The sequence below is a fragment of the Chenopodium album genome, chromosome 20 (genome assembly GCF_948465745.1).
Source record: "Chenopodium album chromosome 20, dcCheAlbu1.1, whole genome shotgun sequence".
NCBI classification, from domain to species: domain Eukaryota; kingdom Viridiplantae; phylum Streptophyta; class Magnoliopsida; order Caryophyllales; family Amaranthaceae; genus Chenopodium; species Chenopodium album.
In genome coordinates this window covers 30,423,329-30,447,096 of record NC_137853.1, presented here as the reverse complement: position 1 = coordinate 30,447,096, position 23,768 = coordinate 30,423,329, and the positions used below count along the sequence as shown (strand labels likewise).

Below are 23,768 nucleotides of genomic sequence, written 5' to 3'. Positions count from 1 at the left end.
CTGCCTGCGATGTGCCAGCACGGCCCAGCAAACTATGCTTGCTTGAGGGCTGCTGTGTGCGAGGCACTAGCATGCTAGCACGCCTAGCGCGCCATCGATGCTGGCCATGCCGCACCAGCCAGCTAGCCAACGCTGCTAGCTTGCGATGCTAGCATCCATGCGCTGCTAGCAAGCTCGGCATGGTGCGGCTGCCTTAGCTAGCTATATTGCCCTTGGCCCTCGGGTTGCTCGGGGCATTCCAAGGCTAGGGGTATATTTGTAACTTGTTGTTTGCTTGATTTCTCGTCTCGTCGATTCCTAAATTCGACTCGACTTACGACGCTCGGTTCCGACGCTCTAAGCTCGGAATCCGACGTCTATGTTCGTAATATTCTTAATGACTCATTTAATCCTTCGGATTAATTCGTCGTTTCGGTTCGGTTACTCGATTGGGTGTGACCCGAAGGGATCAGTCAAGATTAAGCTGTAATATTAATTATGCATTAATATTACTGATCGGAAGCGGCCTCCAGCTAGGCATTCCGATCACTTGACCTCACTGAATAATTAGCTTTCTAATAATTCCGAACCCTCTATCGGAATAATACACTTGTTTGAAGAACACCATTCCTTTCAAAAGACAAATTTCTTGTAGTGAAAGAGTTAACTCGATCTGCAATTAACCGAACCATCAATTGGAATAATACATTTGGCGGAAAGATAGTACTCCTTAGTGGGGCCTAAAGTATTCAAACTAATTACTACTCCCTCCATTTCTAAATAATTAATATGTTTGACTTTTTTTCACTATTTATATACTAATATGGACCTTTAATTTTTTTGGTAACGTATAAAAAATAAATTTTATGATGAAATATATTTTTAATTTGGTATTCATATAAAGTATAATATATCAACTTTTTTTTTTACTAACATTTGATCAAATATATATAAAGTCAAACTAATGTATTGTCATGTGTGTCTAGTTTAACTATAATATTTAGCCAGTGCTATTTTAACTATGTCAATTATTGAGGAACGAAGGACATACAAAGAATTTATATGAATATCAGATGTTATTATATACACTTGGGGAGGTACAAACAAGGGTATATTCTGCTAATTCATTATGAATCATGATTGTTGTTAATCTAATCATGAAATGGTATTTAAAAAAAAAAAAAAAAAAAAACAAAACAAAACAAAAAAGTCAATGCGCCCGAATTTATATAAAAAATTTTCACAAAACAACTAACATGGCCTATATCATCATTTTCTTTTATTTTAGTCTCAAAGCGATAGAAATTACTGTGCTAGTACGTATACCCCCCTCGTGTTACTGGATTGATTTGTAGACAAAACATAAAAAAAAAAAAATTCTGAATCTTAAGCTTTTTTTTTAAATTTTTTTTTTTTTTTAATTTTTTAATTGTATGTCGTGACAAATCTCATAAAGTCTGTAGCATCACAATTCACAAAGGATCTTTTGCTTCATGTAGTTTTATTTTCCAACTAGGTTTATATATATACCCTCATAATATTATTTATTAGACTCAATTCCCTATCTTTTAAGAAGTACTCGGCATGAGAAAATATTTACAAATAGTGTGAGAATTATTATATGTTTAAAATGTTTGTTTACCTATACGTCTCTATTAATATGATGTTAATTGTCTCTAAATTTTTTATTGTATGATTTAATGCTTTAACTTGTATGAATGGTGTTTGGACAATTATATCCACTAAATTGTTTATTTATTTATTTGCCTTATTATTATGTCTTTTTTTTTTTTTTTTTGAACTTTTAAGAATAATGTATAGATAATTATATTTCAATTCTAAAACTATTTGTTTACATGATTTTCCTCATTATATTGTCAACTAAAGAGTTCCCTGATTATGGCTAGCTCATTGACGTGTATCGCCTTAGTAATTAATAAGAAAAAATAAATTGCAGGATTTCTGAATAGTGCATTGATGAGGCTCCATATACGACATAATATATTACTTGAATAAAACCATGATACTACAATCGAGGGCAGTAACACGTTTGATCTCAATCAACAATAAATTAAGTATATTGTATAGAATATTAATAAATAAAGTGTGGCATTCACATTTTGTCAATATATATCTACTACAGTCGTAATACATTACCAGATCAATTAACACTCTGAATCTCAAAACCAAAATATGGAGCACCAATCTTCTACTCAAATACCTCATGTCCTTATATTTCCAGTACCATTACAAGGCCATGTAGGCCCTTTGCTAAACTTAGCTGAACTTTTATGCCTTGCAAATTTCAAGATAACATTTTTACATACAACCCACAACCACCAATGGCTCACCAAGCACACTGATATTGAAGCTCGTTTTTCCCGTTATCCGGGGTTTAAGTTCAAGACGGTACCGGATGGGCTACCCGATGCTCATCCACGAACTGATCCGCTCAGGTTGAGTGAATTGTTTAAGGGATTAGCATCTAGTGCTAAACCGCTTTTGAGGGATATTTTGGTAGGAGATAAAGTGACTTGTGTGATATTGGATGAATGGTTGAATTTTGCTTATGATATAGCTAGTGAAGTGCAAGTGCCAGTAATGGCGTTTAGTACTTCCGGTGCATGCTTTACTTGGATACTTCATTGTATTCCAAAGCTCGTTGAAGCAGGGGAAATTCCTTTCAAAGGTATGTATACATACTATTACTCTGTAGTCTTTTAGACCATTATTATCGATCCAGTCTGAATCTGATTTTAGCTTAATTAATTGATTCGTCTATGAATCTTAGCATGTTTGGTAAGAGTGTTTTTTTAAGCTGAAAATGGGTTCAATAAAACCATTACCGTCGTCCTTACCAAATGTTTGGTTAGAAGGTTTAGGTAACAATTATCATAACCTATGGATAATGGTTTCCACCTATTTATTACCACTCTAAAACTTAAAGGTAACAATTTCATTTGCCCTCCTCAAACAAAAATAAAAAAAGGGGATAAGTTTAAAAATTATTCCTTTTCACTTCATTTCCAAAATCTGTACCAAACGCTCTCTTCAATATAAAATGATTGGTATTCGGTCAACTCTAATGCGCTAATTGTGCATAGAGCAGTCAAAAGCTGACCCGAACTGAAAAATTTACCCGAACCCAATTATGATCCAGCTTATTTGAAACCGAGAAAATGGTGACTCGAACCCGATATGACCTGACCTGCAACCAACCCTAGACCCGAGTTTAATTGAGTATTTGAGACCCGAACCTGGAGATGACTCGACCTGGAGATGACTCGACTTGAATATAGCCCGTAAATTATTGACCTGAAACGAACCCGATCTGAAATGAGATTGACCCAAACATGCTTTAACCAGTCGAAACCCGACCTGTTACTAACCTAAGTCGAATTCTACCCGACCTGTAACTAACCCGACCCGAATCGAACTCGACTTGTTATTGACCCAACCCAAATTCTCCCTGACCTGTACCTGACCCATTTCAAACTCAACCTAACCTGTTATTGACCTAACCCAATTTCAAATCACCCCAAATTCATTTACGACCACCGTATTCATATATTGTTATATAATTATGTACTCACTTCTAAATTATTTCTACTATGAATATGATGTTCGTCGCGCAAATAAGAATGTAAGATAATATTATATGAATTTAATGACAATTTTTGTCAATTGTGTCCTTGTGCCAATGAATTGCTATGAGAAGTTCAATAGCAATTCATACTACTCCTTAGACAAATCAAGTTATTTGCTCATTTCTAAGTGTTAGAATATATCTATCTGAACTCGATCATGACCCGTCGTGTTTAAATCCGAGAAAATGGTGACCTGAACATGATATGACCCAACCTGAAACCAACCAGAGACCCGAGTTAACCCAGGTTTTCAAAACCCGACCCAACCTGGATATGACTTTACCTGAATAAAACCCGCTAATTATTGACTTGTACCGAACCCGAGAATGCCCCTAACCGGTTATAACCTGTTGAAACCCGAATTTAACCCGACTTGTCATAAATCCAACCCAAATTCAACCTGACCGGTTATTGACCCGCCGTGAATTCGACTTAAACCTGATAGGATGCATGACCCAACATGACCCGATCCACATTGACCCGGCCCAAACTCGACACGCAAAGGTAATGATATTAACCTGAGTTGACCCGACCCGCATTGACCAGACTAAAACCCGAACCGTATACCCGAATTGACAGCTCTATTGTGCAATTGCATGTAGAAAGTGACACGTCTCTCAAAATTAATATTAAATTCTAATATCTTAAAATGGTTGAAAATTTGTTTGAAATGCATAACACTAGCAAGTTTTAATTTTTCCAATGTTATTTGTTTGAAACTTGTCAATGTTATTTTTTCAAAACACTAGGTAGATTTAAAATTATCATAAATAAGCACGCAAGTAATTACGAAGAAGTACTTCTGAATTGTTACCGTAAACCTAAAATTAGGAAATCTCTTGTTTCCCATCAACAAGTGTGGCAAGTTGACTGATTAAAAGTTTTGTAGTTAACACTTTTGATAAGATAATAATGTCAATACGTAGAATCATGCAAGTTATTCATCATCCTCATCTGCATTTGTGGAATTTTAATATATTTGTGATATTGTGAGAATGCTTTTGAATTACAATTAATGAACTATCTACAGATGATGAAATGGATAAGCTAGTAAAGAATGCACCCGGGATGGATAGCTTCCTTCGCTACCGTGACCTTCCCAGCTTCTGCCGAAAGCTAGACATATCTTCCTGTCATAAACTCCAACATCGATTCTCCGGCGAGATGCAGCTGATCAAGCAAGCTCACTCCTTCATTCTCAACACTTTTGAGGATCTTGAAGGTCCATGTCTTTCACTCATTCGCGAGCATTGCTCAAAGGTTTACTCCATAGGACCATTACATGCTCACCTAGACTACAAACTCGGTACAAAAGAAAAAACATTGTCTAATACTAATAACTTTTTGGAAGTTGATCAAAGTTGCATATCTTGGTTGGACCATAAGCCCGACAAATCTGTTGTCTATGTAAGTTTTGGTAGCTTAGCTATCCTCACAAAAGACCAACTAACGGAATTTTGGGCTGGACTGGTCCAGAGTAACAAGTACTTTCTCTGGGTTATAAGGCCCGATCTCATTATTAAAAGTGACCTAGATAGTCCAATTACCCAAGATTACCTTTTAGACGGTACTAAGAAGAGAGGATGTATAGTGAATTGGGTCCCACAAAAAGAAGTCTTGGCTCATCGAGCCGTTGGTGGGTTCTTTACTCATTGTGGATGGAACTCGATACTAGAAAGCATTGTGACTGGGGTGCCAGTGCTTTGTTGGCCTTACTTTTCAGATCAGCTTGTCAATAGCAGATACGTTAGTGATGTTTGGAAGATTGGTCTAGATATGAAGGATACTAGTGATAGAACAAGAGTGGAGAACATGATTAATGATCTCATGGAAAGAAAGCATGACAAGCTAGAAACATCAATGTCTATAATGTCACACTTGGCAAACAAAAGCATAAGTGAAGGCGGATCTTCTTACACAAATCTTGACCATCTAATACAGGAAATAAAAGCGTTTATCAAGAAAGAGCCAACCTTCTAGGGAAGGGACCATATTAGGTTAAAATAACTCTTGCATTTTTTATATTTTAATTAATATATTATGTTGTTTCCCCTTTGTTTTCTCTAATTCTTATAAAGAATTGATTTTAAGCGTGGAAATAAAATGCTTCCATTTTTATAAGGGGTCATAGTTGTATCCATAAGTTGTTTAATTTTTATGTTTTTTTGAAATTTTTGTTACATTAATTCAGAAAATGTTGTAACACTCCTATATATGCGCTAAAAAAATTTTGTAACACTCCTTAAAACTACTTCACTTCAAAAATTCTCATTGCAATTCACTTATTTATCTATGTCACTACAATAGATAATTTTCGAGCCATGTTCAGTTAAGAATGTAATTCAATTATCAATCTAATAATAAATAAATAAATAAACATGTAAATAAATAAATAAATAGTGAAGTTCCTAAACTCCTAGGCAAGTAAAATAAGTGTTTAAAGTAAAGTTTAGGAGGGTAAATGTACGGATGTCAGTGGGACAGGTCATGTAGGAGACTAGCCCCATCCTCACCATAATGGAGCAGGGATGGGTCTCGGTTTGGCGAGTGGTGGGGCTAGGATGGGGATAAAAACCATACCTGCCATAAGTGATTGGGCGGGGGTGGATTTTAGGTTGTACCCACCCTATCCCAACCCCACCCCACTCGCCCCACTTCAATTCATACCCGCCCCGCCCCACCCCACCTACCTACTTCGTACCAACCCGTTATCCATATTCATATATTTTAAAAAAATAAAATAATATGCTTTATACAATTTTTAAAAAAAAATTAACTAAAATGATGTAGTAAAAGTATAATAATTTGTAATAGACTTGTATTATAAACAAAAAATCTGTAATATTGACAATGATTTGTTTTTTTTTTAATTATTATAATCATAAAATTTTATGTGGTATTATTGCATTTGGGAGGCGGGTCTTAGGATGCAAATCAGGTGGGGGTGGATATCCAAGTGGGGGGGGGGGGGTAATGAGGCAGGGATGATTTTGAAATTGTACCTATTGGGGTGGGGGTGAAGATGAATTTTAGACCCCAACCGTGGGGGTGAGGATGAAAATTTTAGGTAGGGATGGGGTTGGGAAGGCCAACATCCCCTCCCCCCTCCCCCTTTGACATCTGTAGGTAAATGCCCTCCAAAATACTCTACTTTAGTATAAGTATCTATAATAATATATAAATAGAAGATGGGATTTGGGTGATAAATCACACTTTCAATTTCCAAAATCACCCTTTCTAAATATTGTTAATTTTTTTTAATAAAAAAAAATTACCGACCAATTCTATTTTTTTAAGCATAATACAATTATACAAGCAGTATATATCTTTTTTTTGTTTTTTATAATAATCTGTCGATATAAAAAAATATCGTACGACTTCATTAACTTTCTTTGTAATAACAATTTTTTTAAAAAAAAATTACTAATTTTATTTTTTATTTTTTATTTTAATCAACAGTTTTTAAATTTACACCTACTAATTATTTAGATATATGACAATTAGGAGGTGGATAAAGCCTATTAGGTTTCTTATATTACACAGGCACGTATTGCATGAGTTTCTTAGCTTGTATAGAGAAATAGAGGTTCTGGTTTATAAATTTTAAATTTTCTTTTTTTTTCCCTCTAATAGACTAAAATACCGTTTTTAATATTTTATTTAAAAGACACCCTTCTAGATTATAGTTAATTATTGATTTTAAATAGGAAAAATTTACATGAATTATACCAACTTTGCGCGACCTTCTTTAAACAAGATAAACTTTGAATTATTTATTATCAATAAAAAGCTTAACATACATTTTCTTAAAGATAATAATAATAATAATAATAATAATAATAATAATAATAATAATAATAATAATTATTATTATTATTATTATTATTATTATTGTTTATTAGCGGGTTCAGAGGTTCTCGACGACGCAAGACATTGGGGCTCGTGCTGCAGCTTATATCTTCACTAGGTTGATGATGTTGATGATGATGATGATGATTATTATTATTATTATTATTATTATTATTGTTATTATTAGCTCAAAAGATTTATAAAAAATTAGTTGGAAGTCGATATAGTGTCCGTGTCCCCACTTCGTCAGCTATGGCTAAACCAATCCTAATTATGATGTGTACGGTAGCTCGTGCCTGTAGTCACCTAATCGTGTCTCCCCGTCACAAACTCATTAATGAATGACCTTTTATAGCTAATTGGTCAAGTTGCGCTAATGAAACTAAGAATTACTTAAAAATCGGCCCTTAGCTTATTCCATATCCTAATCCAATCCCTTTTTGCCCGAACATCAAACCAAACCTTTTCCTTTCCTTCGTATTAAGCCAACTTCGCCTTAATCCATCTACGAAATCTCGCTCCATCAAGCCCAATAATTACCTAAGCCTTAATAACCCTAATCCATAATAAGCATAAGACGCGTTGTACCTCGTCACGCTGCAACGCACCGCTTCAGGCCGCAAGGCATCGCGCCACGGCAGATGCACTACGTCACAACATTTGCACAATGTCATGGTAATTTTAATTTTCTAGTGGTGCAATTATTTCTTGCACGACATCTCATTTCTGCACCCTAGCTTGTAAATATGACCCTTATTCCAGGTTTTCAAACAGCAACACACGACATTACATAGCAACATAATAAATTCGAGCCTCAAGCTAACTTATTATCATCGTACGACCTGTTCTAATCATCGTTTTAAACCAATTCAAAGTTGTATGCAATATTTGGAGTTTTACACTTCAACTTAGATGTAAAAGGTTGAATTTATGAGAGTTTTGACAAATCTACACTTTATTTCATTTTGATCGGTTTTTTCATGCAAATACCCCTGAGTTATCACTCAATTAATTCACCATATATACTAAATAAAAATTTTAATTCACCATACTCACATTAGTTTCACGAAAATGACAACAAATCCCTTAATAACTAGCACAGTTGGTCATTAAGGTTAATTATGCCACGTGGCAGCCTCTAACTGGTTCTTATTTATATTAATTAATTAATTAATTAAAAAACTTTTAAAAAAACTATTTAAAAAAAACCCCACCACCTCAGCCCAACCCACCCCCCCCCCCCCCCCCGCACTAACCCCTAACCTATCGTGCCCCGCGCACCCTCACCGCCACCAAGACCCCCACTCCCGTGGTCAGTGCCCCTACCACTTGTCGTAGACCTTCCTGTTAGGTTTTACTGTGTCCTAAACACCATGCGGAAACCACAATCCGCCACGGACACATGTATAATTAATACTATTAAAAGCATGTAAAACACATAATCAAATTATCGGTCTTAGAGATTATACCCTTGAAGCGTGCTTCACCCGACCACGAGCACAAACCTTGAAACGGCAACCTCGGGAGCGAGAATCTCCGCGCGATTCCTCTAACGGCTCTCACTCCGTACTCAAACTTGGTCGTGATTTAGTAGCTTGGACTAAATAACAACACGACTTAGAGTTTCGTACTCAAGGTTATCTCACTATTGATGGAGAACCCTTAGAGTCCAACTCTATTACAAATCCCTAAAACTAATGGGGTATTTATAGGGATTACCATCAAAAATTAAAACCCTAGCAATTTAATTTAATTCTAAATTAAATTAATTAGCACAATCTATAGTCATTTGACACATGTCGCCAAACAAGAATGGGTAGGTGGGAGGACCACCTTGACCTTAAGTAATAAGGCAAGTGGTTGCTCTTCCCCACCTACTGGTCAGCTGTAATACCCCGTATTTTCATACGTATTTTCCTAATTAATTAATTAATTATTATTTTACAAAAAGGGTATTTTAGTAAATTAACTTACTATTTGAATTTTGGAGCCAAAATGATATTTGAATTTTGGCGCCAAAAATATTTTGAAACCTAATTATTATTTTTAGATTTTGGATAAGATTTATTATCCATTTATTTTATTTTAAAAATCGGATTATTTATATATTTCGGATATTTTAATTAAAGTAAAAACTATATTTTATTAATTAATTAAGAAGTCCGAAAATTCCCATTTATTTAGCTAAGAAATTCGGATTTTCTATGTATAGAAAATCTGATTTTCTTAGTTATTTATTGGTGAATAATTGGTATTTAATTAATTAATTATTTAATTAATTATTCTATATTATTTACACAATTATTTTTATTCCTTAAAATCTAGCAAAAATCTTCCTTAATTCCACTAATGAGGTCCGAAAATCTGAGCTATGGTAAGCTCAAGATTTTCGGCCCTCATGGCTAATTTTGGGGGAATTTATTTTGGTAAATTATATTTTTAATTATCTCCTTAAAATCTAGTATTTTCCTTAATTCTATTTTTCCATCTCCTTAATATTTGATCATCTTATTTTCCTACCTTATATCTCCCTTGATTATTCCCCAAGTAATCTCCCTTACCATATTATTTTTCATGACAACACATGTTCCATATTTTTATTATGCACAATTACCTTAATATCAAAACTTTCCATATTTCTTTCATTCTCTTCTCCAAGTAATTCCTTAATTCTTTTTACCATAATTCTTCCCACATTCTCTTGCCATAATTATTGAATGAGCTAGCCTATAAATACCCCCTCATACCTCTCACATTCTTCACACCAATTCTCTTCTTCTCTTACTCTTCTTCTCCTCTTTTCTAAAGAAAATCAGCCCGTACATCTTTGGAGCCAATTTTCGGGCACTTCTGGTCAGTTTTGGGGTTTTGCTATTTCACAGAAAATTGTTCCTCTCGAAAAATCCTTGAGGTTAGGCTCAAGAATCACCCAATACGGAGTTATATAGAAGGAGTTACAGCCTCTGCAAGTTCTGCCTATTCTTATCAACGCAAATCCAATTCTTCTCTTTTCCTTGGTTTTCTACCTTTTCTTCTTCTCTTCTCTTATTTAATTAATTATTATTATTATGGGGGATTTATAAAATTATTATGACTAGTTTTAATTAAATCAGATTTTTAATGATGTTTATGAGAAAATAATTTAAAAGGTTCATGTACATATAGTTGGGGGTTTTTAATTTAATTGTTGTGATTATTTGTTAACCTTATAATAATTAAGGTTATATTTATTTGTAGGGTGTGTTCAATCAAGGTTCTTGAAGTCTATTTGTGTGATTGCTAGCAAGGATCAAAGGTACGTTTAGGTGGCTAGATACCTTTGAGATTGATTGGATTGAATAAGCATGTTTGAGTGATTTTATGATGGTTGAATTTAAATTGAATTGAATTGAATTGAATTATGTTTTATAAAAATAAAAGCATGTTTAAATAATTGGTTTTGATAAATAAATTGAAGGATTAATTTTTATATCATGTTTTGAATAATTAAAATTATTACTCATGTTTAAAAGGTTTGATTTTGAAAGCATGTGGAATTAAATAAAAAGGAGTTTTAAGTATATTGAATTATTGGTATTGGTTTCAAATCATGAGTTTTGGAATTTTTGGATTAAAAAGGATTTTGAATTATTATTAAAGCCTTACAAGCATGTTGTTAGTAATCCCACTATGCGGATTTGGTTTGATAAGACTTTGGGCTTTGCATGACCGAGTCTTTCCTCAAGAATAGCCTTGCAACATAAGGAGACTAGCTTGGGGGGCGTGCACACTTGGGTGAGGAATTGGATTTAAAAAGAGGAATTGGATTTAAAAAGAGGAATTGGTTTTATTGAATTGATTATTGAAATATTGAATTATTGGAATTGGTTTTAAAAGCATGTTTGCAAATAAATTGAGTTTAATTATCTTGCACTTATCGTACTTAGCATATTTTGCTAATCCGTATTTCTTCTTTGTTTTGGTTCGCCCTGTTTACCTTAATGGTAAGCAGTGTTGGTTAATTTCAGGTGAAGTCAATATGTGAGCATATGGAGTCCCGGGAATGTCTTCATCTAGATTAGGAATGTTGGTCTTTGTCTTTAATTATGAGTACTCGTGACAATGGTTACTATTTATGGTTTTTTTTTAATAAGAGAGTATTAAAGTTTTCGCTGCAAAGTATTGGTTTTATTTAGTAAGTTTTGGTAGCCTTGCGTAATCACGCGGCGGTAATACGCCTAAGTCTATCTCTACGGTATGATTATACGTATTTTACTAGTATTTCCGTAGAGGGAGATTTGGGGGTGTTACATCAGCTGCCTAGTCGCCCGGCCTTGAGCTGCAAGGCATGTCTTGGCGCCCAAGGCTAGGCCCCAGTTAGTAAGCCTTGCTATCTAGGCACGCTGCAAGCCCATCGCAAGGCCGGCGTAGGCTAGGCCTTTTCTTGCGGCAGCCCAGTGCAGCTAGTATGGCTTAGCAAGTTGCCTTGCGACCAGCCAGCCCTCCACACGCGAGCCTAGCATCGTGCTGGACCTTGCAGGGCTGCTGCTTGGCCTGTGCCTTGTGGCATGGCTTAGCAGCCCGGTTTGGCGCTCGGCTAGGCCTTGCCCCCATGCACATGATGCGGTAAGGCCTCGTGCCTAGCACGATGTGTCGCTTGACAATTTCTACGATTCCTTGACTCGACATAACGTCTGACATTCGGTTTCGATGCTCTAGTCTCGAAATCCGACGTTTAAGTTCGTAATGTATCTATTGACGTATTAGCGCCTTTCGGCTTAATCTTTCACCTTAGTTTGGTTACAGGATTGAGTGTGACCCGTTAGGTTCAGTCAAGAGCAAGCTGCAAGATTAATTACATTAATCTCACTTATCGTAGCGGCCTCCATTTGTGCATTCCAATCACTTGACTTCACTATATAATTAGCTCCGTAATTAATTCTAAACCCTCTATCGAAATAATACACTTGTTCGAAGGACACCATTCCTTTCAATTTCCCACTTGTCCTTCCGGACAAGTGTGCGGTGTGTGTATTGGCCTTTCCTATGTCGCTTAATGCCTCTTCATGATCTATAAGGTAAGATTCATCATCATCCTTATTACGTCCAGAAGTGTTTCACGAATTTCAAGTACATATGATTATCCAAAATCCATCTGAGTACGGCCATGGATCTTCATAGTAATGCTGTTCGAGAGGTCTTGTAAAAACAAAAAAAAGACATATTTTTCATTGTTAATGGGAAGACATTCCCAATCTTGTATCATCAAGCTTCACTTGCTATGAGGCATAGTTGTCTGAGTGTTGCCTTTATAATCCCCTTTTACGGTCGACGTTTGACAACATTAAAACAAACTAGTACTCAAACAAGTGAACTTACAATACTCATGGTTGATGAAAAGGTACCGATAGCCTTAATGAGATAGATACTTATGATGATTTCTAAATCTCTTAAAGTATTCTCATAGGTCGATCCGGTATAGTTCCAAACTCATACCCGTGCAAATGAGTTATGACGTTCATGTCCTCGTAGCACAAGAAATGGTGCTATAAATCATACTACACACTAATCTCTAAGTACGGTCATTAATTATCCATCCTTTAAATGACCTCGATTAGGGATAATTTCAATATCACACTGATCAATGTTTAATTAATAGGTGTTTCCTTATCCAAAACATGGTCTTGTTACCTCATTTGAATATTATTAAATCGAACGGACTTACCATTTAATTTTAAACCACAGTTAAATGAACATGGAATAATAATAAGCAAATTTATTCCACTATGAAACTTTTAAACATTTCATCTTATGATAAATGGTTTTCCCAAATGTTTAAGAGTAATACTCATTACAAAACATTTACAGAAATCACGCCCATATCTAATATGCTTGATTTCTTTTATGCAATGGTGAATGTTGTGTTTCACTTATCGCATAGGTTTAGCTACCATTACTTTGCAAATATTAACATCTTCATTGACCTTCGACTTAGCATCTTATGATCATCAAACTTCAACAACGAACTGTCCAATAAACCACCTCCTTTTACTGTTTCTTAGGCAATAATGCCCTCAACATATATTTTAGTAGACTTTCTAATGATGATGTGCTTGAATTTTACTAGTAGAAAAAGGGAAATGCGCACTGGTTCAAAATCGGCTTTTCGAACCGGTTTTTAACCGGTTTAGATTTGAGGGATGCTAAAAAGTGAGATTTTTCGCACCGGTTCAGAACCGGTGGTAATTACAGTTTTTTAACCGGTGCGCAAAAGGGGTTATTGGCACTGGTTCCTATTCAGAACCAGTGCCCTTAATGGCCAAAAAAAATAAAAAAAATAAAAAAAAATTTTGTATTTTTTTCACTTAAATTGATATATAAACACTAACATATATATAAACTTACATATTTTCATTAAAAAAAGCTGTAATATTACAATTTTCGTCCAAAAAAATTAAAAAAAAAAAAAATACAAGGTTACACACAAAGAGTAACATACGCAGCTGCACAGTAGTAGAACAGCTGCACATAAGCAGCACCACAGCAGCAAGGAATTGCCAGTAGCAGAATAGCAGCATTATCACCCTCCATTCCTTCCATCCTCCATTATCACCCTCCATTTCTTCTTTTGTGACCACTTAACAATTTGAACAAGAACTTTCCCAAATCAGAGTAAACAAAACATAAATCAGATAAACAAAGCAAACCATTATTTGGAATAAACATTTTACAAAATAGGGCAGAGCAGAGCACCTGCATCAACAGCCTCGTCAAGGCAGAGCAGAAGTAGAAATAGCTCTAGCAGAGCAGATAGTGAAGCAGCAAAGGCAGCACAGTCGGCAGCAGGAGGGAAGCAGCATGGCAGCATATTCAAGTCATTCAATAAAGCCAAAACACAGCACAAAAAATCAAATCCAAAACTAATATAGGAACTAAAGAAGAGGAAACAAAGAGCAACTCTGAAAATTCACACTTAATAGACAGGACCTCAATTAACGCAACACTACAATTTGAACCCAAAATAAAGTAGAAGCAAGTGAGTCATTAAATAGCACCTGAAGCACTCCAAAATAGCACCTGAAGCAACCTCATTAAATAGCACCTGAAGCAACCTCAATAACTTGCAGCTTAAAGAACTCCAAAATCTTCATTAAATAACACCTGAAAGCATCGAACAATAATAAAACATAGCAGAAGTGGTAAAATTTGCAATGCACTCATTAAAGAACTCAGAAGTTGTACTCATGCTTCAAAAATACAGTACTTCAAACATAGCAGAATTGTCCATCAGGGAATCATTTTGTTCCGGTTTTTCAACCAAAAAAGGTAGAGGAGGCCTTAATTTAGTTATCACAATAGGCTATAATAAACTGTCCAAATGTGATATTTATTAATAGTTTCAATTTTATAAACCTGAAGCCAATTCCAAAGATGCTTCTGACTATCTCCAATTTATTATATGCAAAAATAAAAAAGCAATCAACCAAATGCCTATGATATACCTGTGGATTGATTGGCAAACGCATCTGTAAGATAGCCACATAAGCAATCTGGTTTAATATCTAAGTGCCATTGACTCATGATGTAAAAGCAAAAACAGCTAGGATCTTTAGGAGTAAAGGTATAGCCTAGCACTAGTAGAATTTAAGATGGCCATGAGTGCAAAATAAAACACATTTCATGAGCAATCAGATTAGCAAAGATAGTTAAAAGCTCACACAAAACACTTATCAACAGAAGGTAATTACTAGAAAACCACAAATCAAACATAAACTAAAGCATAATAATGTAAAAGAATGGTCATCTCTTCAAAAGAAACAATGATACCAATCATTCTACTAATTCTCAAACTATAGCCATATTTATGAAATAACTAGGAATGACAATTCACTGATTCAGTCACAATACAACAACCAATTTCATCCATAGAAGAGAAACCAAAGAAGAAATTAGTTATGAATATGCTATTAAAGCTAACACAACCAAAACTAATTAAAATTGGGAAGAAATTGAACTATTAAATGCAAAAAATCAGCAAAGTAAACATTAGGGAAGCTAATTAACTCGATATTTTATACCCAAACATATAATTATTCAGCCCGACACCTAATTCTGAAATCATATAATTCCAAAATCACCCAAAAATGCAATTAATAAATCGAAAATAAACAATCAAACTCAGCTGCCATAAATCAAGCAAACCCTAAATTACAAAAAAAAAAAAAAAAAAAAAAAAAATCAAACAAACCATGGGAATCTAAATGTTAGTGGAGGAGTTAATTTAATGAAATGTAAAAAAATAATAGATGACAAAATTCAAGATCTATATGTAACTAAAACCCTAAATTATCAAACAAAAAAATGTCGATCGATCTCAATGTAAGAAAAGAGGAGAGAGAAACAGGCAAACCGAGGAAGAGTGTCGACTTCCGCCGCTTGGAAAAGATCTGGCGCCGGTGAAGTAAATTACGGCGAGGTACGAAGATGAAATTACAGATCCCCTCCTTTCGTGGCTAGCCTTCTTCAATCAATGGAGCTTCGATCATCATCAACAGCATAATCATTCCACCAAGACCGTATATCACCATCAATCTGGGCCTGTTAGATTAAGCAACCGTTGATTCTCATTACGGCGGCAACCACTCCTCACTTTTGCGGCGAAGAGAGAGAGTGAAAGAAATAGAGATGTAGGATCGGTGGTGCAGGGGCCAGGGTCGAGGGGTCAACGACTCAGCGGTGGAGGGGGGCGACGGTGAAGGCAAGAATAAGAGAGAGAGAGAGGGGGGGGGGGGGGGGATAGTGATAGAGAGAGATCTCTGTGGGAAAGAGGAGGCAAGAGAGAGGAAGTGATTTGAGGAGAGAGAACAGAGCCTAGACGAAAATAAAAATTAAAATAACATAGAGGGCACCGGTTAACCGGTGTCTTTGTATTACCAATATCTTTTGGAGAATTAATTAAAAACAAAAGGTGAAGGGGCACCAGTTAACCGGTGTCATTTGTATTTTTCGCACCGTATTTGATAAACCGGTGGGTTTTGCTCGGTGCGCATTTACCTTTTTCTTCTATAAGTTCACAATGATTTTGGGAACCTCTTATCATTTGTGGACATGGAAATTGACCATCAATTTTCGCACATTTTACATGGACACAAGTTCATGTCACCATCCTCAAGCCACGATACATCTAAGCGCGTGCTTACATAGGGCTTCCTTATTAAGGATCTAATCCTTGCTAAGTTTGTAATTGCAACATCAACACTCAAATTTATATGTTTTCATGCATCAAGAACTCATCCTCTTACTTAAACACGTACTTTGGATGTTCTTGATCATAATCTAACGATCTATTACTTAGATTCAAGTCGATTTGTATATTATACTTGTCATGCTCCAAGCATGCAAGTCATGTGACGATTTCCATATCGTAGCATACATGACGGATTCATTTGCAGAACTATTCCCAATTCATGTAACTTTTATCCCATCAAGTTTCCATTAGTCTCGCTAAACAGTTTGCTATATGATACGGCTGAAAGTCTCCACTAGAGCCTTTAATGTTTGACTTAGTGTGTGCCTAGCTTTATACTTAGTTCAAACACTTAGATTCATATATATGGGTTGAAAGCCTTTCCAAGTCTTTCATGTTTAATACGGTAAATGCTTTTACTCGTTCAAATATTTTATTAAGTCTGTCCAATAGATCTTAATTCCCACTATGTACTAAGTATCGCCTTAACTTGGTCCATTAGTGAAAAATACTTTTAAGTATAAGAATTTAGCATTTGGTAGTCATTTTACAATAGAGTTCATAAACTTCATGTTGGACCTTACAAAATTGACTTTTGCTCCCACTAATCTTCTTATCTAAAAGAATTTCTATGTTTCTCAAGAAGCCAAACCTTTTATTGACTTTATGAGAAAACATATTGCAATTCCTATATACTTCCCTCAATCCACCAATGGATTTCTTGAGCTAGCTTTCCTATACAAAAACATGAAAAGAAACCCCCTCAAACTGGCCAAAGAAACCACTTTAGAGGGGTTCTTAAGCTCAGTGGTGTCTTAAGTTAAGAAACCACCTTTTTTAGCGGGTTTCTTCGCTCAACGTAACAAACCCCTTTTTGAGAGAAGGGGTTTTTTATAGGCATCGGAAATGATTTATTAAAAGCATTAAGGAGCCCCCTTTTTTTTCTTCTGAAAAGGGGTTTATGATATTATAATTAAAAGACCACTTTTCAAAAAGGGGGTCTCTTTGATATGTTTGTAATTAAAAAAAAAAAATTTATTACAATATAACTATCAATTACATACTATTTCGTATATACGATAGCTATACCACAATATATACAATAACTCTAATTTTCACGCCCTTTAATATGAATAATTCAGTTAGAAATCCCATATAATTAATACTACAAGCTCAAACAAAAAAATGCATATACTCACTATTATTAACATGTAAGTATATAGTTATACACATAATTCTAAACTTTTACAATAAGTAATTATAAACCTCTAAACAAATTACAATTGTGTCCCAACAAAAATTAATATACTTCCATTGTACAGTTAGATTCTTTAAAATCCTTTGTTGAATACTAGTTTCAATCTATAAAACACATAAAACTAACCAAATTAATAAATCAAAGGTTACAACAAGTAAAAAAGAAAAAAAAACAACTAAACTTAAAATTAATTAAAAATGAAAATAACTGAATATGGTGTCTTTTCTTAGCTTTGACCATTTTGTTTAGTGTAACATTAGTCATTGGTGCATATCTTTAAGAACTCTATAGGAAGATATGTGATCCATCATCGTTCGAGTTATTTCCAAATAGCTTCAATGTCTCCGTCAAGGTATACTATATTCTTTGTGGAGCCTATTATGAAATTCCAATTTCATAACCTTGAGATGATAACTCTTGGCTCGAGCAAGCATCACTCAATATAATCTAGACGTTTTGATATCTTGCCAAGTCAATTCTATACTTCACTGAACTTTTTATCTATTCAAGATCCAGTTTGTTTAATATTTGATAAATATAACCATATTCTTTCAAATTCTTGTGAAAAACTTAAAGTAATGAAATACTCAAGTTTTCGAACTCGATTGTCTATACCAAGTACAATAGTTCTTTTCATTGTCAATTTCAACAAGTAAGATTTGCTTGCCTTAGAACGATTCCGAATCAATCAACTTTCAAAAGTCTATCTAATAAAGCCTTGAACATGTTCTTGTTGATATGGACTATATGACTTTGCTAAATATAGTTGGAACACAAATCATAACTATGACTTAAACCTTGTAAGTTTATGTTAGAGAGTTGTTTGTTTATAATCGATCATCCTTGACTCATGACTTAACCGACCATGTCATTCCAATAAAAGCAACAACTATTGTTGTTTTACTTTGAATGTGAGTCTTTCTGTGCGTAGACAGAAACGTTTGCTAATTGTGGAACAGAATAACTATTATTTGTTCCATCCTTGGTTAGAAGGGCTTTAAAACAAACTGAATGACCTTACAGCTCATGTAGCATTACTTGATATAATTTTTGCTTGTAAGTCAATGACTTAGCTTTTCTTCAATAGTTTTGAGTTCTCGAAAGTGAGACACTCAAGCAGTATCTAATACTTGGGAAGATAAGTTGCTAAGTTAATAACATGAACTCTTAGGTAGAATTGGAATATTGAATTCCTTTTCTTTGTTCCTTGTTTCCTATATTTCTTATCATACATCATCTCATAACTTTAGAGTAACTCTTTAAGTATTTTGACTTTTACACTTTGTTAGGCATATTTAAGCATCTAATTCACCCCTAAAAAATGTCCTTTTCCTTCAATTCGTACTTGAATTACAACATTAATGAGTCCTACGACTCATTATCGTATAAAACAAAAGATATGTTGGCTGTCCACTATTAACAAATTGAGTTTTACACTCAGTACTTCATGTTTCAAAACTACCTAGCATTTTGAATACATGATGTTCAACCGTCCTTTCGGGCTTAGCCATAAAAGTCATTTATGAGAAGTTGTATTTTACAAATGCCTTTTCTTTATTGAGAACTATTCTCAAAAGATTTCCTTTACCAATCAACGGAAACATAATAATTCTTATTTAGAATTCTACAAAAAAAAAAATATGTGCAATGTATAACCATTTATCAAGATAACATAATAAGCTTTGAAATACATGAAATCTAACAATATTAACAAACTTATTAACTCTTTATTCAAATATAATTTGTCCCAAAAGCTTGAATAAAATTAATCCAAGACCCTTAAGATCAATACGTGTTTAAGCATGCTTTGGCTTGTCTTAAAACTTATTATCTAGAGGTAAGCAACCCAATTGCTAATAGTTCTAAACTACTCTTGGTTAATAAGTCGTCGCATCTAATGCCTCTTGAGACTTATCCCGTTTTCCACAACATCTAAGGTCTCCTTACTGATATTGTTTAGTGTAACCAAAATTGACGTGTATGTCCTACATACCTTACTTCCCTAGAAAACTGATGATGACTTACTTTAACAGAACCCATCAACGACTTTCAAAGGTTTAGTAAGTATCATTTTAAAATGACAATTTAACTCAATATTCTTTTGGACATAGGATTTCTATGATGGTTTGATTTAAGTGAACTTAACTAATCATTCAACATGAGAAATCCAATAGCATGCATTTAAATATCAAGGGCATAAATAAATAAATAATTTAATAATTAAATAAATGCTTAGTGATCCTAGTATGACCCCTTGAACTTGGTCTCGAAGCATCCAATCTTGAAACTCCAAGATCTCCTTGGCATCTTTGGCTCCGTCTTCAAAGAAACGTCGTCTTTGATTTCGCCCTAAAAGCATGCAAGTACTAGTACTAGGAAGTTATCTAAATAAACTAAGTACAAAAAACTTAACGGTACGCAGTCCGTATTTAGATTTATAAAAATACATCACGGCTTGCAGCCCCTATTTTCTGTCCTAGTCGGGCCATACTAGTTACTTTTATAAAACCTACACAGGAGCATATCTAATATACCATTCACCCATTCAATTTAAAGTGAATGGTCCATGAAAATTTTACAAGTAATACAAGTAACATCACTAAGCCACGTATCGATAAATAACGTGCACTCGTTACTAACTTAGGTCATTAATCCAATTAACAAGCCTAATTAAAACTAGTCGAGTTATTTAACCAATTATGTGAAATAAAGCACTCCCTAAGCACGTAAAACGCTTAGACTCCCAAAAACCGATTAATAACGCTCCCACTGAAACCCGCACACATATTAATTAAATTAATCCAATTAGTTTTAATTAAACTAAGAAAGTCATTTTTGTCAAAAGCGATTCTGAGAAAAATCGAGGTCGTGCCACGTTTCAATCTAAACCGGGCCCTTATGGTGCTTGAGTGGTTGCTAGACCACTCGCACTATTTAAAGCTAGCATGCTTGCTTGAGCGCTGCTAGGCAGCATAGCCGAGCCATTGTGCTGCGTGCTCGGTGCTGCCCAGTAGCCCAAGATAGCGTGTGCACTGGCTTACTTAGTGCAGCCAAGCAGCCTTCGCATGCCGCGCGCACACAAGGTGTGTGTGTGCTACTAGCGCTGTCTGGCAGTTTAGCTAGCCTCATATGCCAGCATTGGGTGCTTCCTAGCAGCCCCAGCACGTTCACGTACTTACCGCACACACTCGCAAGCAAGCACGCTCGCACATAATCACTTCTTCCCCGCCCCCGTTGCCTGCTCTCCGTCGCACACACACTCGCACACATAAGAGTTGACCCCTAGGCAGCAACATTCATGTGGGCTGCGCGAGAAGCCCCTCACTACAAGAAAAAAGATCAAAGAGGCCTGCTAGCCAAGAGGGTGTACTTTGGGCTCCAAAGCCTCGATTTTCGTGCGAGCTTTGGGATTATTAATCCCGAAAAATTCGTGTGGCAATTTTTAATTCTAAATCTAATTTTGAATTAAAATTTTGAGCATTTTGAATTAATTTTAAGTCCAACTGAAATTAATCCAAGTAGGTGCAACATTCAAAATTATTCACAAGATCCAATCTTTAATAATTTTAGGCCATTTGGAAACAATAAAATTTTTAGGGTATGCTTCATAATTAAATTAACTCATCCCATGATTAAAATAATTATGATTTTGACAAACTAACCAAATAAATTATTTAGCCATCTAATGAAAAATAATTTATTTAATTAGGACCATACAAGTTTGAATTTTTCAAACATCCAATGCAATCAAACATTTCAGACTCAAGCATGAAAATCATGAATTTCAAAATCGATTTCTAAAATCATCAAAAATTCAATCTTTGTTTATTTTAGGGTTTTAGTTATCAAGATTTAAACCACTTATCCAATAAAGTTTCAATCTTTGAACAAAAAGGAGGTTAATAATCTTAATCCAACAATAACCAAGTTAATTACAACAATCTAATTGCAACATTCAAGCAAGTTGAAGGTTTATGTGGAATTTTGATCACTCTAAATTAATCATCCAAAAATTACAAAATTTCACACATTAATTAGTGCATAGGGGCAGTAGATTAAATATGTAATCATTCACATAATCAACATTTATATGCCATAATTTATTAAGGTCTAAAGATTAGAAATTTTCTCGTTCTAAACGAAAACACGTGTTTGGGTGGATTTTGGCTTCTGGAAGCCGTTTTCTAATAACTTTGTGGGTAGAGATTTATTTAGAATGCATATTACACACAAAAATCACTACTTTATGTCGAAATCTGGGTTCGTAGTCACATTCCGACATTAATTCGATTATCATCCAATAAAAATCGAAACCTCAATCTAATAAGGTGCTAATCCAGATTTTTAAATCCAATTTTAAATCCCCTTAATTAATTTAAATCGTAAAAATTAAATACAAGAGGCTTGTGATACCATTGTTGGTTTTTACAGTGTTCTAAACATCGTACAAAAACCAAAACCCGCCCCGGACCCATGTATAACTAAAACGATTAAAAGCATTTAAAATACATAATCAAATTATTAAGTTTAGAGAATATATATACCTTTGAAGAGTTCTTCACCCGACCACGAGTACGAACCTTGAAATGGGAACCTCGGGAGCGAGAACCTCAAGCGAGGTTCCTCCAACAACTTTTACCCTCATGCCCAAACTTAGTCTTGATTTAGTAGCTTAGACTAAATTACAACACGACTTAGAGTATCGTACTCAAGGTTTTCTTACTATTGATCGAGTTCCATTAGAGTCCAACTCTATTACAAAACCCCAAATTAAATGGGGCATTTAGAGAGGTGGGATCACCATCAAAAATAAAAAACTTAGTGTAGGGAATTTTTCAAACTCAACCTTTTGAGCCCCACTGTGATCATGCTTTTAGGCATGGTGGCGTCCAAAAGGGAAAGAAGCTAGAGATAAAAGAGTCACCAACAAGTTTTAGGAACTTGTAAACCGTTCACGGGTGTGAAGGTTACACCCCACTCACAATCACGGAGATTGCTAACTCCATAGTGGTCCGGAACCATGACTGGATATTCGGGGATGATGGTACGAATCCAACCTAAAAGAGATTGAACCCGCCCTAAATCGGCCTCTACTTAATTCTTATGATATTCATGTGCGCTTTTCGATAAACATACATACATCAAATTAATCCTAAGCATATTTAATCTATGTTGGTTGATTATTAATGCACAAATAAATGTATTATTGGCGATCACTTGAATTATAATCATATTAGCCTAAAATCAATTTATTAATTATCTTATTAGGCGTGATTTCAAGTACAAATTCCCTTTAAACCTGCAAGAAGAGGCGTGATCAAGCAATAACAATAAAACATGAATAATCAAGCAATGTATAATTGACACAACAATCATCATCATAATCAAAATCATCAAAACATCATTAGTCAGATCATAGGCATGATACTAAACGGATGAATAACAAATCCTAGCATGTCACTAATAATAAAGATAAAAGTTTTAGCCTAAACATGATACTAGAAATCAACATGATATTAGAAATCAACATGATATTAGAAATATTAGTTAACACCCTAAACATGATACTAGGAATCAAAATCAACACCCTATCATGATACTAGGAATTAATGTAATATTCTAAGCATGATTTCTATCAAAAGAACAATTAAGTAATCGAATTACTTACTTTAATGCCTCGTATCTCTTTTTATCAAAACAGTACAGACGTTAGTAAACTTCAAGAAAAATGAAATCAAATAAATCAAATAAGAATTGAAATATAGATTTGGGACCAAACCCTATGAACTATCAACCTTTCACGTCGAGG

General features: G+C 34.6%; 1 long non-coding RNA gene and 1 pseudogene across 2 annotated transcripts; one reads left to right on the top strand and one right to left on the bottom strand.

Moving 5' to 3' along the window:
* Window positions 1–2,172: 2,172 nt before the first annotated feature.
* On the top strand, window positions 2,173–5,606 carry LOC145597012 (7-deoxyloganetic acid glucosyltransferase pseudogene; annotated as a pseudogene).
* An 8,218-nt stretch (window positions 5,607–13,824) lies between these two features.
* On the bottom strand, window positions 13,825–16,234 carry LOC145598231 (uncharacterized). Of its 2 annotated transcripts, XR_014103514.1 has the most exons (3): window positions 15,865–16,234; window positions 14,208–14,615; window positions 13,825–14,111 (listed from the first exon to the last, which is right to left on the bottom strand). It is a non-coding gene; the product is annotated as an uncharacterized LOC145598231 (long non-coding RNA). The 2 variants fall into 2 exon arrangements; XR_014103513.1 differs by having other exon boundaries at window positions 13,825–14,615.
* Window positions 16,235–23,768: the final 7,534 nt, after the last annotated feature.